General features: G+C 38.4%; 1 protein-coding gene across 2 annotated transcripts in view; it reads left to right on the top strand.

The window, feature by feature from the left end:
* Window positions 1–11103: 11103 nt before the first annotated feature.
* The window catches only part of UNC79 (unc-79 homolog, NALCN channel complex subunit), a 219133-nt gene continuing 213966 nt past the window's right edge, over window positions 11104–16270 (top strand). For both annotated transcript variants that reach the window (XM_060097925.1, XM_060097923.1), the window contains exon 1: window positions 11104–11216. The gene's annotated coding sequence lies outside the window, so the exon portion shown is untranslated. The remainder of the gene's footprint in view (window positions 11217–16270) is intronic.

The raw sequence follows: 16270 nt of genomic DNA, 5'->3' as shown, positions 1-16270 counted from the left end.
TCAGGACTAACAGTGCAATAGGAACCAAACAGGAATCTTCAGGAATCTAACCAAACAGGAATCTTTACTTGAATAAATTGTTTTTCCCCCTTTCTTTATTTCCAGTGCCCCATTTCTGACAAATGAGGTTTTTCCATGTTAAGATGTTTTCCAGTTGGCAAGTGGTCAGGTCTCACTAATTCATGCATGAAAGCATTGGATGATTTTATGTATCTATGTGTTTTTAAAAATATGCTAAAAAATGTATGGTGGGCCACAGTTTGTTCAATTGTTTCTCTTTATAGGTGACATGTAAGTGCTCTATCATTTACCTCCTGTGTGACCTTTGGCAAGTTACTTAACCTCTCTAAGCCTTGGTTTTCTCATTGGTAATACGGCAAAAATAATAATAACAAAAGAACTATTATTTTTATGTTCACTGGCACAAAGTAAACACTCAGAATTTAGAATTATTATTGTGATTGTGACTCAGAGGATGAGGATTATGTCTTTTTTTATTGTTGATTTACCCATGCCTCAAGGTGCCTAGCACACAGTGAGTGTTCAATCAACAATATCTGATGAATGAATAAGAACACTAGTATCTTTCCCTTCACCTTTGCTGCTTAACTTTTGCTTAATGTCAAAAATTCCTTAGAACTCCTGACGTATTGTTTTTCACAAGTTAACTGTTCAAAACATGTAACAAATAATGTATGTGGAAATGCTTGGAAAAATGTAAATGGCTATACAAGTGTGATTGTTGATGATGATAATGATGATGATGATGGTGGTGTTGGAATCACTTGCCCAAAAATGGGAGTGTTTGCTGACCTCTCCTGTCTGCTGAAAGTGCCAGATAAAGTTTGCCTCCTGGAAGTAAAACTCACTGAAGATTATATATGTAAGTATAAGAATATTTGGAAGAATTGACAATGAGATTTGTAACATGTGACATCTCTTTGCTTTTGAGGGGAGATTTCACTGTTTGGCTGTCTAAATACGTGTATCCTTTCCCATCTCGCTTCATTTGTTACTTTTAGGAGGTTTCAGTTCAAGAGGGTGACCTTCCTCAAAGAAGGAGGATCATTCTTTGATCAAGGATTTGCAAAGAACTCTGGTTCCTCATTAGAACTCCCAAGCCATGCGTTGTTGCATTGTTCTCCCCACATCTCCATTTCTGAACATCTTTATTTTTAGCTGTATTTATTCTTTAAAAAAGATGAGTTTCTGAATATAGAACTGGGTTTTAGTACCAAACGCAGTATTTATATTGTGTGTGTGTGTGTGTGTGTGTGTGTGTGTGTGTGTGTGTGTGTGTGTGTAGGGGGTTATGCTTGATTTTGTTGATGAAAGATCACTGCTGTGTTTTCCTTACTCTACAGTCATTCCATTTCGAGGGATAGAGTATTGGACTGGAAAGGGGGAAGCAGAAGGATCTCACATGTAACTGCTAATTTTAGTAGCAATTTATTATCCACTATGTGCCAGTTACTGTGCTAAACAGTTTATATATGTAATATTTTAAATCCTTTAGCAACCCTGCGAGAGAGATATCATTATCCCTATTTTATGGATTAGAAAATTGAGGCTCAGAGCAGTGGAGGAGGCAGTTAGTAATTATATCGATAGCATATAGCGATAAGGGCTGAGGGAAGCCCTGTGTGCTGTGAGAGTGCCAATGAGACCATTTAATGCAGCTTGTGGTAGGGAGGGTTAGTTGTCTACAGTGGAAGTGGTTATAGCTGAGATATGAAGAATTCTTAGGAGGTGGCCAGGCAGAGAAGTATGGGTTGCATTCCTGTAGAGAGAATAGTGTGTGCAAAACCATGGAAGGGTGAGAGCGTCATGTTGGGGTTTTTGCAAGTCATTATGGCTGAAGTGTGGTACTTAGTGAAAAGACAGAAGATGAAGCTTGACAGATGAGCAGGGATCCATTCATGCTGGACTCTATATGCTAAGTTAATTATCTGGATTTCAACCAGCAGGAAAGGAGGAAGACTTGCATTTTGGAAAGATTACTCTGGATGTCATGTAAGAAAAGGATCAGAAGGGAATCAGTCTGGATGTGACAGCAATAATCTAGGAAAGAGATATGCAGGCTTGAATTAAGGTGATGTAAATGTAGATGGAGAAGAGAATAGACTTTAGAGACTATTTCTAGATAGAACCAATTGGGCCAAGGAGTAGAATCTATTGGACACGACAAACACTTTGAGAGACACAAAAATAGTAAGTTAGGACAGATATGTAGGGTGATTAAGGCGTCTGATGCTCTAATCAAGAGAAGAAGTGAGGGACTTCCCTGGCGGCGCAGTGGTTATGAATCTGCCTGCCAATGCAGGGGTTACGGGTTTGAGCCTTTGTCCAGGAAGATCCCACTTGCCATGGAGCAACTAAGCCTGTGCGCCACAACTACTGAGCATGCACTCTAGAACCCGTGAGCCACAACTACTGAAACCCGCACGCCTAGAGCCCGTGCTCCGCAACAAGAGAAACCACTGCAATGAGAAGCCCACGCAGCGCAACGAAGAGTAGACCCTGCTTGCCGCAACTAGAGAAAGCCCACGCACAGCAATGAAGACCCAAAGCAGCCAAAAATAAAATTAAAAAAAAAGAAGTGAAAAAGGAACCAGGCATAATTCTTACTTTAACCACTGAAGTGAATATTTATAGCAATCCAAATTTGTGAAGTATGTCCAAATACTCTGTATTTATGTCTATCATTTCTCAATGAAAGGTTAAACTGAAAAGAAAATGAATAGTTTAAAAGGAGGCAATGACAGCAAATCCATAAAGTCTTAGACTTTATGGAATGGAAGAGGAAACCAATAAAAAATAAGATGGATTTAAGATATATGCTTTCAAATCTACAACGTTAATAATCAACTTTTACAAAGAATGTGGAGGAAGTATTATTTTAATTTCTCACTTGGCAAAAAAGGAACAGAACAAAACAAGCAAACAAACAAGTAAACAAGACCCCCTGAGACTCACACATAGCTATAGGTGGGAACTCACTGCATCCCAGAGCTCTCTGCAAGACATTGTGATGGCTCCACAACATTTACCCAGCATGTTTAGGGTCCAAGTCAGAAAAAGTACAATAAGTGGCCTACTCGAAGAAAAAAGAAAAAAGAGTAAATACTGCAAAAAATAATGAAGAACCTATAAAAATCTTTGGAATATATAAAGTGAAATGATTATATGGAGTTCTATTGAATGAGAGAGGAGGGGAAAATAAATCAGGAAAAGAGTTCTGGGTTAATTACATGTTGTACAAACAAATTTTATCTGGAAATTATTTATTTGTGTAAATGATACTAGCATGTTAAAGAATTTATCTAGAGGACGTTAATAAGATGTAAGATAGCTGACGTTTAAACTTTTAATTCCTTTCAACCCCTGTGTTAACGTGACCATCTGTTATGTGCCCAGCATTGTGACAAGATCTAAGGGCATTACAAATGATATATAAGAGAGTTCTGTCCTCAAAGATCTTAAAGTGTTGTTAGGGAGACTAGATTTGCAAACATGAAACTCATTTAGAACCATCCAGAACAGTTTATTATCAGTGAAAAATTTATATAATTAAGTGGCAAAATTTTTGAGGCAGATAACGAGTGCTTTAAGTCTTCCGAAAGGGAGGCAGTGATAAGCGTCAGTTAGAAGGTTTCGTGAATGGTGTGACTCTTAAGGTGGGCCTTCAAGAACTAAAGGGATGGGCTTCCCTGGTGGCGCAGTGGTTGAGAGTCCGCCTGCCGATGCAGGGGACGCGGGTTCGTGCCCCGGTCTGGGAGGATCCCACATGCCGCGGAGCGGCTGGGCCCGTGAGCCATGGTCGCTGAGCCTGCACGTCCGGAGCCTGTGCTCCGCAAGGGGAGAGGGCACAACAGTGAGAGGCCCGCGTGCCGCAAAAAAAAAAAGAAAAAAAAAAAAAAGAACTAAAGGGATTTGGTTTTTCAAGCAGAAAAGTGTGGGACTGGTGAAGTAAGCAAGTTTCATTTTGTATTTCCTAAAAAAATAAACAGATTTAGTCTAATATTTCGTCTGTTCACTCTAGTGTTACTTAATGAAGTATTGGAAACAACCTAAATGTCAAACAGTAGAATAGGGGAAATGTCAGTATTTCATGCTATATCATATTTAATAGTTAAATATTATTAAACTAGTAAGAATCATTAAGGAACAATGTGACCTGGTGGAGAAGCCTGGCTTGTAACCAGTTAAACTGTCAGTTCTACTACTTCCTAGCTTTGTGCCTTTGGGCAAGTCATTTACTCTTTCTGAGCTTTGGTTTATTCAGCTTAAGTGGAGATGATAATAACCACTTTGAAAAGTTATTGTGAGGATTAAAAATAATGTATATTAAGCAATAATGTATATAGTGTGCCTGATAAATAGTGGACATTCAATAAACATTATTATTCATTATTAGTTATACGTATACTATTGGTATGTAAAGAGATACTGTCTTTCTGAAGGGTAATGTCTCAGTTCTTACCGAAAGCTTTAAAATGAGTAGTTCCTGTTTGACTCAGCAATTACACAATTAAAAATTTATTCTAAGGAATAAAGATGTGTGCACATATTTAAAAGTATATTCTTTGCAGCATTGAATAGAATAGTAAAAATAACCTAAAAGTCCACAAATAGAAATAAATTATGATTCACTTACATAAAGGACAATTATAAAGCTATTGAAATGACGATGTAGAAATATATTTTGGATATAGAAAGTGAGGAAAGCAGATTCTAAATCTGTATACAGTGTAACTCCATTTTTGTAGATGTATATTTATGAAGAGAAAATTTTCAGGAAGGATAATATACCAAAAATGTTAGCTGTGGTTGTCTCTGAATAGTGGGCCTTCAGGTAATTTTTATCTTCTTACCCGAATTTTTTACTTTTATGGTAATAAGCATAGATAATTAAAAATTTAAAAATAGGAATGGATTGCTAATTAAAATATTTAGAGACGTAGGAAAATGCTTAAGATTTAAAGAAAAACAAGTTATTAGTTTATTTTTGTTAAAAATCTTTTTGTTAAAGTATTTTTGTAGTTTTATATCTATGCCTAAAATGAATGGCTGAATTTTGTTTCTGTGGCTCTTTCTCTCAAAATGTAGCAGTTTCCAAGATGGTAGGGATAGGATGAATAATGAAGAAGCAGAGAGCAGAGATTAGACTTGTGTTTGCCTGGATGAAAATCATCACTTTCTTAGACCCCCTTTCATGTTTTCTTCATTTTCATCATAGCTTTAACCTTTGGCTTCCTTGGCTATTTTCATAAAGAAACAAAGTGTAACCCATTTAACCACTGCAAAAAGCCACTTTCTACCTCCCTCCTGCTCTTCCTTTCATTCTTACTAGGATCCAGCAAATTCAGCACCCACTAGTCACTAGTCACTGGGCATATACAGTGGTGAACAGGGGACATAGTTCTTGGACCCTACTCTCCGCTTGGGAGAGATAGTCAACAATCACCCAAATAAGTATATAACTAAGAATTGTGCTAACTACTGTGAAAAAAAGAATAGGGTGTTGTGAGAGAGGAAAATGAGGGTGGAGGAGAGGGAATCAATTTAGACATAAGACTTCCATGGGGAAGTGACATTTAAAGTCAGCCTTGGGCTTCCCTGGTGGCGCAGTGGTTGAGAGTCTGCCTGCCGATGCAGGGGACACGGGTTCGTGCCCGGTCCGGGAAGATCCCACGTGCCGTGGAGCGGCTGGGCCCGTGAGCCATGGCCGCTGAGCCTGCGCATCTGGAGCCTGTGCTCTGCAACGGGAGAGGCCACAGCAGTGAGAGGCCCGCGTATCGCAAAAAAAAAAGAAAAAAAAAGTCAGCCTTGTTGCATGAGAAGGGGTTAGATAGACACAATATGGAAGGAAAAGCATAGTAGGAAGAGGGACAAGCACATATAAAGATTTTCAGGCAAAAAATAGCTTTGTGTGTTCCAAAAAACGGGCAAGAGCCAATGTGTCTGGCCTTTGTGGTATGACGGGTTGGAAGATAGGCAGGGACCTGGTTAAGGATTTTGGATTTTATTCTGAGGGCAATGGATAGCCACTGAGGGATTTGCATGAAACAGTTTATATTTTTTAAAAAATCTCTTTGTTTACTCTGAGGAGAAAGAACTGGAGAGAGGCGAGAAATATGCAGAAAGGTGAGTAAGGAGGCTTTTAGAATTGATCGGGAGATGATGGTGCCCAGTGATGACGGTGAAGATAAAGAACAGAAGACAGTTGGAGGTGTATTTTGGTGGTAGCACTGACAGGACTTAGTGACAGATTGGATTAAGGAGTGGGGGAGAGGGAATAGGAGCTGTCAGAGACACTGCTGTGGTGACTTGGTGGATTACATGGATGGTGGTGAGGGAAGAGAGAAGAGTTTAGTGTTGGACATGTTTGCTGCGTAATATCTGTAAGAGACATTGAATAGATAAGGTCTGTTACTCAGAAGAGCGACCCATCCCCATCTGGGATGGAGATATACAGTTTTCTTTTCAGCGTAGTTTTCTTTTTAATTAATTAATTAATCTGGCTGCGTCAGGTCTTAGTTGCGGCACGCGGGATCTTCACTGCGGCATGCGGGGTCCTTTGTTGCTGCGAGTGGGCTCTTCATTGCGGCGTGAGGGCTCCAGAGCACGTGGGCTCAGTAGTTGTGGCACGCGGACTTAGTTGCCCCGCGGCATGTGGGATCTTATTTCCCCGACCAGGGATCGAACTCGCGTCCCCTGCATTGGAAGGAGGATTCTTAACCGCTGGACCACCAGGGAAGTCCCGAGATATACATTCAAGAGTAGTTGGTACAGATGGTGCTTCAAGCCCTTTGGATGGATGGAACTGTGGAGAGAATATTGAGAGAGGAGCAGAGAATCTGAGTCCTGAGGAATTCCAACATTTAAACTTTAAGTAATAAGGGAGGTGGCAAAGTGTGTTGAGAGGGATACACTAGGGAGGTAGGAGGAAGATTAAAAGAATGTGGTTGTCAGGGAAACCAATCAGAGAGTTTCAAGGAAAGAGGGATGGGAGGGATGGAATGTGCTGAAAGGTCTAGTAAAATGATGGCTGGGAAGTGCCCATTGGATTTGGTAACATGGAGACTCTAGATGATGGTGGAAAAAGCAGATTCTGAGCAGTGGTGCAGGTAGAAGCCAGGCTGGAGAGTGAGTAGAAGAAAGAATAGAAATGATGGAGAGATGAGAGCGTGTACACAACTCTTTACGATCTTGGCTCTGAAGAGAGGACAATAGCTGGAAAGGATTGTCAAGCCGAGGGAAAGTTGTTTGTTTCTCTTTGACAAGGGGGATTCTAGAGTTTATTTGAATGGTTATGGAAATAATTTCATAGGGAGGGAGAAATTAATGATGTAGGAGAGACAACTGATGGATGAAGGGCACTCGTGGTGGGACTGATGTTTGCTATTTACTGTATGTTGAATATGTACTAGGTATATGCTAAGTTATTAGCACAGTAAGTGATTTATTATTCACAATAGCCCCATGAAGTTGGGATGATTATCCCCATCTTACAGATGAGGAAACTGGGGTTGAGTAGAGAGAGAACCAAATTCTTAGTCCAGAGCTGTTTGATTTCAGAGCTCAGACTCTTAGCTTTTACTTATACTCTTAGAGGACTTCCTCTAATGTGGTATTTTAGTCAGTTTGCAAGGGCTGTCATAACAAAGTATGACAGACAGGATGGCATATACAACAGAAATTAATTTTCTTGCTGTCCTGGAGGCCAGAAGTCCAAGACCAAGGTGTCGGCAGATTTGATTTCTCCTGAGGACTGTCTCCTTGGCTTGCAGATGGCTGACTTTTTACTGTGTCCTCATATGGCCCTTTCTCTGTGCACATACATCTCTGGTGTCTCTCCTGGGCTCTAATCTCCTCTTGTTATAAAGACACCAGTCAGCCTGGATGAGGGCCCATTCTAAGGGCCTCATTTTAACTTAATCGCCTCTTTAAAGGCCTGATCTCCAAATACAGTCACATTTTGAGATTAGGACTTCAACATATGAATTTTGGGGGACAAAATTCAGTCCATAGCAGATGGCTTCTGTTTTCTTAAAGTATAAGGAAAAAAACTGGCCATAGGGGTAGTCTTGAAAAGCGTGGAGAAAGATGAAACAGTGATTGAAGAGGGTAGAAGAAGGAGCTTACTGGAGAAATGTAACCTTAGGGTCAGGTGAGATTGGAGATGATTTGTTTACATCCAGTCAACCCAATTATCTGAGTTTCTACCTCAATATCTAGGCGTATGGGTGGAGTAAAGTTTTACCTATGGACTCTCAGCTGCCATGAGGCTGCTGTGTGCTTAAACAACCATCTCTTGTATGCAAAGTTGAAATTTAAGTGGATTTCATTCACATCCTCAGCACAATTACAAATTACTGTATGTCAGGGACCTTTCTGGCTGTTCTTAAATAGTTGAAAACAGGAAAGTTAAATAAATCAGTAACTGCTAGGATTTTGTTGCATTCACCAATGAACAAATTAGCTTGAACATTTTTCCAACCGGTTCTATAAAAAAAAAATTGTTTTTAATGATTACTCACCACTATTTTTATTCTTCTTTCCCTCCCCCTTTCTTTCTTCCTTTTTCCCCCATCTTCACTCATCAATTATTTATTGAACACCTACTACATGTCTGGCACTAGGGATAAAAAGAGTCCACAATCTAGTGTGGGAGACAGGTATATATGCAAAAGACCCCAAAGTGATAGTGCTATTATTAAATTAATAATTCATGTGTTCATTTATACTGCTAATGTATTGAGTGCCTGCTATTAAGTGCCATGCAGTGTGTCAGGCTTGGGATAGAGACATGAATAAGGTATATTTTTTGCCTTCAAGAAATTTACAACCTGGTAAAGAAAAATAAACAGGTAAGTAAACAAAGGCAATACATTGTAACATTTGTAAAATGTTAAAAGATCTCAAAGAAGGGAGTGACTCTGTCTGTGCTTTCCCTTGCATGTTTGGATACCCATTGAAAAGAGTCTTTGCTGCCTCTTAATGAAAGGAACTGTAAAAAGCACATTTGTTCATTTCACGTTTTCGAATGCTCACTGTCTTTGTGTAGTGACAGTTTTGTAGTTCTTGAATTACGAGCAAGCATTGAGTTGGGGGATCTATGACTTTTCTCCTCATTTGAGCTTATTGTCCAAAACCTGCACTATTAACACCTTTTCAAGGTGATAGAATGATTAATGGTACTCCTGAAATACTCGACAGAAACCTGCTGAATGTTAAAGCTTGAGAAAAGTCACAGTAACAAAGCATTATCGTGATGGTGGGTATGCAGAAAGCGTATGCTGGCCTAGCACATATCTCAAATTCTTGGATCTCAGAACTATGTATTAATGTAGGGGTTCCCTGTAATGTAATTTTAAAAAAGATGATGAATAGCAGATCAAAAACATGGAGAAGAAAATGGATTTTTGTAGATTATGTAACTGAAACATTTTCAACTATCATCTACTTTTACCTTATCTCAGGAAAAAAATTATTCACAACCAAACACTTATTGGGGTTAATTGAGACAATGGATTTAAACTTGTTGCTTTCTTCAGAGGTGATGTGCTATATAAACTCAAGGTGTTATTATCTGCAATGTAGACTTATTTGTGTGGGAAAATGCTAACCATATTATGGAAACAGTGCCGATAGTAGGAGGGAAAAAAGGCAAATCTGATAAATGGTATACGTGAGATTTAGAATCTATAATTAACCTAATAACAGCTGAAAACTGCTTTGATGTCATGCAGTGAACACCCACTATCTGTCTGCATACTGACTTCATTTCAGATGGCGTTCTAGAGTATATCATAGTGGAAAGAGCACTGCATGGGAGTCAGGGTTCATAAATTCTAGTCTAGCTCGGCCATTGACTACCTATGTGCCTCATTTTCCCCACCTTTAAAATGAAATGGTTATGGGCAAAGGTCTCTAAGGTCCTTCTAGTTCTGCCATCTCATCATTCTGTGATTCTACGTCCCATGCCTATCAAAAGCATTTTGACTTTCTTCAAGTTGCTTAAGCCAGCATTTCAGTTAGAATGCATCCAGGATCTTGTTTCCGTGGGCTGTTGGGAACAGCAAGTCCGTGCTTCTCCAGGACTTGATATGTCTTCTGTTAACTGCTGACAGTGAGCCATACCACCTGAAAGGCTCCTTTGGTAGCCTTAAAGATTGAAAGGACAAATGGACAGTGTTGAGAGCTCTGTGGAAGAGGAGACCTGAGAGACGTTGATCATCATGGCCCCTTGGGATTTGCAAAGAGGAATGACTAGAACTGGGCCATTCACTGCTGCCAGGTCAAAGGTCAGGTCAGGAATGTGGACAATGCTGGTGACTCCAGGTAGGTCTAGGAGGGTAAATAAGCCTATTTAGTCCCTCCTGAATCTTGAGAAGATCTGGGCAGCCAAGCTCAGAAAGCTATTAGGAAATCTCCTAATTTATGAAATTACTTGGAAGAAAAATGTGACATTCATTTTTTGTAATTTGTTACCACACAGTCATTGCATTCTTACTTAATACTCACCAAGTTAATCTACTTTAACAATTCTCACAGTTCAAACATTCACTAAACACACTTTATGATCACTTATTGCGTTAAAAATCTGGTTTTGATTGTTGCTATTATGCAACGGATTCCCTATATCTTAGGAGTTTTAGTGTTGTTGAAAGACCTTTTGAGTTTTCTCCAGTTTTAGTTAAGCACTATTAAATACAATTCTCTGGTGGCAGAGATATATATCTATTATTATTTTACTACTAATAAGCTAACTTGGGGGTGATTATAGGATGATTTGGAGTACTGCCTTTCTTAGTGATAAAAAGTAATGGCTAATTTGTGACTAGGATGTTAAGCCAGATAACTATAACTAATTTTGTGTGTGGAACACAATTATAAGTAAATTAAAGGCCTTTTATAATTGTTTCCATCATGGAATTCCAGTAAACATTTACATATTTTCCTTAACATACTGATGAACTTCCTGTATCTGATCATTCAAACAAATAACTGGATGCCTAATACATATTACAGGATGATTCTTCTTTTTTTTTTTTTCTTTCTTTTTTTTTTTTTTTTTGCTTTTATCTAGTTGCTTCCAAGATCCGGTACTTACAAGAATATCATAACCGAGTTCTCCACAACATTTATCCTGTACCTTCAGGAACAGATATTGCAAACACCCTGAAATACTTTTCTCAGACCTTGTTAAGGTAAGCTTTAAAATATCCTGTCCTTTGAAAGAATTATTAGGTAGTTCTACTAAATTGCTTGGGACCTAAATTTTTATCGAACTGAGAGTCTTGAAGGGCCTTATGTTTTCTAGTGCTCTGCTAGAAGAGTCTGGACTCACGCTTTCTGGGTGTATATAGCAGAGGAGATCAGAGGCCTAACTGATAAAAATGGCTACTGCCTGCTTTCCTCAGTTGAACGCCTTTTCAAGAGATTTATATAGTGATAAAAGTTACATGTTTGCCACGAATATAGAGTGGAATTAAAAGGAGAACCTACAGTTGCTTAAAATTAAGAACAGGAAACACTTATGGTCTTAAAGAAAATCAGAATTACGAAGCATTTTAAGTTCATCAGTGGTAGTTCCTATTTCTCGAAGCATAATTTATGATAATAACAATTATTTTTAATCCATGTAACACTTCAAGTGTTCAATATGCTTTACAATCAATATGGAGGACAACAAACAAAACCACGGCAGCCCTTTTTATACTGTCTGCTTTGACTATAAGGTAGAGACGGGGGGACTCATCTGCTCAGAGTTCTCATTAGAAAAAACAGGCAGACAAAGGTGAGCCTTTCAGGTAAAGACTCAACTGTCGGCGAAATAACGTCGAAGAAGTGAGAGCACACTTCACTTTCCATTAAATTCTCAGGCTTGGTCTCTTCCATTATCCTGATCTCCTCACTCCAAATCTGATTTTAGAAACACGTTTCTTTCAGCTATATAACAGCAAAAGTTTTGCAAGATAGGCATTAGGGAAAGAACACCAGCTCAGAACGACTATAGTGGCACTGGAGTTCCCAGCAGTCTAAGGCTTTGCCCTGGGCGGACTGAATGCGTTGTAGAAAGAAGCCTCACTAGATCAAGTTAGCTCCTAGTCTTCAGTGCCACTATCTCTGTGTTCTTATTCTTTGGAATGTCTCTTCTTTAGAACCCTTAGTGTCCTTGTTCTATGTTAAAGGGATTCTGTTTATCAGATTCGTAGATTTCATACTTACACAGTAAGTTTAGGACCTTGTTATAGGACATTTCTCTTTTCCAATGGCAGTGGAATAATTAGCTCAGTTTTCACATTAATAATCAGATAAGGCACCAAGACATCTGATTCTGTCCTCTTGAATTCTCCTTTTGTCTTTGAGGTCAGGGTTCTCAACGGGAAACACTTTCCTTTATCACAAATTCTGAAAGCTCTCTAAGTGAGAGACACTTTTCAGTAGGAAGCAAATTCCAAATTCCATTTGCAAAGAAACTGTGACATTCTAGTTGGCACTTCGAAACTTGCTGCTTAGGTCTTAGTCATGGTGCCAAAAAATTAAGAAATTTGGGATATTGAAGTCATGTTTGCAAGACATGAGGATTCCATTTTCTTGAGCAATGAATCATTAGAATATGATCATGGGTGACAGCATTTTAATGGTAAAACTAGTGTTAAAATAGTTTATTCAAGTGCTGCTGGGAAAGACTCTATGCAATTGAGTCCATTTTCAAAGGGAGACAATATCAACAGCCACAACGAATGGTAGTACTAACCAATAGCTATTATTATCATAGCAATATTATATTATAATACATAATAGTAATGGTATGTCAAGCACTTTTCTAAGCACTTTACATGTGTCATCTCATTTAACCCCTCATATTAATTCTATTAAATAAGTATACTATTATACCCATTTTATATATAATGAAATTAAAGGACAGAGTGGTTAAATTGCTCAAAGTTACATATCTGGTGAGCATTGGAACCAGAATTCGACCCTGGAAGTCCTAATCCACAGCACACGCTCTGAACAGTTAGGCTACGCTGCTTCTCCGTACTATTGCTGGTTATCATAGTCCAGGGGCACTTCTTTTAGTAAAAACTCGGTTTGGCCTTTGGGAATGCTGGCATCCATTATGAGTCCATAGAGTATAATTTTGGCTCTCTTTGAGATCTAGGGAGGAAAGGAAGTGCTTGGCGCAAAGATTACCATCTTTTTTTTTGGCCGCGCTGCCCAGCTTGTGGGATCTTAGTTCCCTGACTAGGGATTGAACCCATGCCCCCTGCAGTGGGAGCGTGGAATCTTAACCCCTGGACCGCCAGGGAAGTCCCCATTCTTTTGGAAGTTAAATTGAGCTATACCTGAGGTGATGTGGACAGTGTTTCAATTCCCAGATGTTTTAACGCTATCTCCCACTCAGCAATTCATTGTGGCTAGTAGGTCAGAGCAGAGTTGACAGCCTATAGGACACACACACATCAAGTGGGAGGAAGAAAGAAGACACTGAGGAATGTAACAAGTCCCTGGTTGGACTTTAATACTCACAGGTTCAACTCTTGGGCTGAACCCAATGCATTTTCTTTCTTCTCTTTGCCTACCTCAGTTTAAAAAACTTTTTCATCTCTTTTGTTTACTTTCCAATAATTCCAGTAATAAAGAACTTACAACTATTGTCCTATGTATTAGACCAAGTTATGGTCATTTTCATCATTCTCACTGTTGGTTTATACATCCGTAATAATCATATTTATAATTCTTCACTTTACTTATGCAAGACAAAGTTCAAGACAAATAAGATGGTCTAAGTATTTGCTGTCCAAGATTCTTTGACAGTAATGCTTTCTACTCACAAACAAGATGGTTTCTTTTGCATTTTATATAATTTATTATATACATTCAGAAGCACTTCTTGCTTTCAGAATTCAGATTCTTGGAAAGAAACAAGAAAACATTAAAGATAAATTCTCACAGAGTAACCCTCTGTCTTTCTCTTTGGGTATTCTCAATGAAGTTAAAATTATTTTGGTTAAAATATACAACATGAAATTCCAGCAGCATCATTTAAGTCACAATTGCATTTTTAGAGTAATAGTCCTTTGGTATTCATGCATGCACGCAACTCTCTCTGATTTCAGTAGAGGTTTGTACATATTTTCAAAGGCAGAGATTAGGCTAGGTGTTTAACTTCAATTAATTTAATCCATAGGAGAGGAGAGATTATTTGCAGAGAAATATAGAGACCATAATTGACTATATCAGCAGTTGAACAGTCCACATAGGTCCACTTAGTTTATTATTGGACTCAGAGTTCATGGAGGTTCCCCAAACTCTAGGTGAGCAGAAGGCAAGTCCTCTGTGTTACTCAGCTTGCTAGCCCTTGAGTCTAGGGCAATGTTCTGTCCTTAGAAGGGGATCAGTAAGTATTTGTTGAATTGAATTGACTTGAGTCCAAATTTCATCCATCACAGGAACTCTTCTAGAGCATTTACTTAATCTAGCAGTGACCGAGGGTCCTGGGTAAGATTTTGTATGAGTGCTGAGGTGTCCTCATTTTAACTTAGTAGGGATCTAAGTGTGGCAATGGACGCACAGTTTATACACAGCTTCAGAGTTTAGTTTTTTGTTTGCTTTGAGTATTAGAAGTGACTATGAAGATCATCTAGTTTAATCTCCCCTCATGGCTGCAGAGGAATCTGTCCATTTTATATTAGAAGCATTCTGGGACCATATTTTAAACATCTAAGGTCTTCTGTAGGGATCTTGCCTTTTATCTGGGAGAACATTTAAAGGCTTTCTTCTAGTCTTCCTATTTCAAACATTCTTTTGGAATTCCTTCCCCCAGGTCACTCTTCTGGTGCCATTCAAACTGCTAGCACATACAATCTTTTTAAAAAAATCATTGAGTTTGGGGAAAGCTACTTGCTGCTAACTCTTTAGTAAATGTTTAATATGTTTTTAAAAGGGATTCTAGTTTCAGTTTGATAATCTTAATTGAATTCTAATTTCTAATGGCTTAGGAACAAAATACAGACCTTCAAATGACTGATTTATTGTCCACAGAGTAGCTTTAGAGCATAGCATGATCAAGTAAATTTTATGAAGTGCATAGATCTAATTCAAATGTCAAAGTTCATAATCTTATAGAAAGTTTATTTGACATATTAATTTTCTGTGCTATAGATACCTCAGGGCAACTCCTCATCTTTCCCCACACCCACAGTGTTCCTCTTCTCTTGGTTTCTCTTGATGTTGGAAGTAAATGCTTGGTAAAGAGGATCTCAGGAGTGAAGAGGAAAGATGAAGAGTTGTCTTCTGGGTCAAACTCTTCTGAGCAGGGCATTCTTAATATTCTTTTTGGTTGGGTATACAGACCTCTGGGAAAGAATCTCAGATGGGGAAGATGGTTTTATCATTCCCAAGGTAGACAGTTTGGTTGGGGAAATAAGTTTCTTTTTTTTAATGAATAAACTTCACAAAACATCATGAAATCACAATGCATTGTACATTTATTCATGAGCCCTTCTTAAGTTTTTGCACAAATGAAAACATTTGCTTACATTGAAACATGAATGGTAATTTAAAACTGGTTTCATGGATTATTCATCTTCAGCCATTTTTTCTCAACCTCACCTACTTATTAAATCTAAAAGCAGTGAGAGAGAAGTTTATTGTTTCAGTACTGACGTTTTTTCTTCCCTATGTATATGAAGTTGGTGCTGCTATCATTTGGAAACCCTGCATATACAGGAAGGGAAAAATACCAATGTAGAGCCTCCAAAGTTGATTTCACTAATGTTTGTTAAATTATATCAAACTTTGGAAAAATACTACTGTGTATTTGAAAAGAATAATTAATGTGCTATATTTCCCCCACCAAGGAAAAGTTTGATGAGAGCAATGTACTTAATTTAGAGAAAAGCATTAATGTATGCTCTACAACTAATTTTATTCTCTAAGGCAAAGTATTGTTTTTCTGTGCCACTTCTATAAGAGCCACATGTTGCAATTTTGGAAGGATGCTGATAGTAGGCTAATTTAGGGCTGAAGTTTGGGAAATAATATTTCTGACTTACATCCATTGTGATTTTAAGGGAATTTTCAGTAGGATAAAATCCTACAGGGTTAAAACAGATTTTTGGTGAGTGGGTTTATCAAGAATATAACACTTAAGGGGGTACTTTTAGGAGTAATTGAGTTATATGAGGAAAGTATAAAGTCTGATGGAAAATCTGATGGTATTTATAATAGATGTAGGCAGGCAGGGGTAACT

The sequence above is a fragment of the Mesoplodon densirostris genome, chromosome 4 (assembly GCF_025265405.1).
Source record: "Mesoplodon densirostris isolate mMesDen1 chromosome 4, mMesDen1 primary haplotype, whole genome shotgun sequence".
Lineage (NCBI taxonomy): Eukaryota > Metazoa > Chordata > Mammalia > Artiodactyla > Ziphiidae > Mesoplodon > Mesoplodon densirostris.
This window is presented reverse-complemented; position numbering and strand designations above follow the sequence as displayed.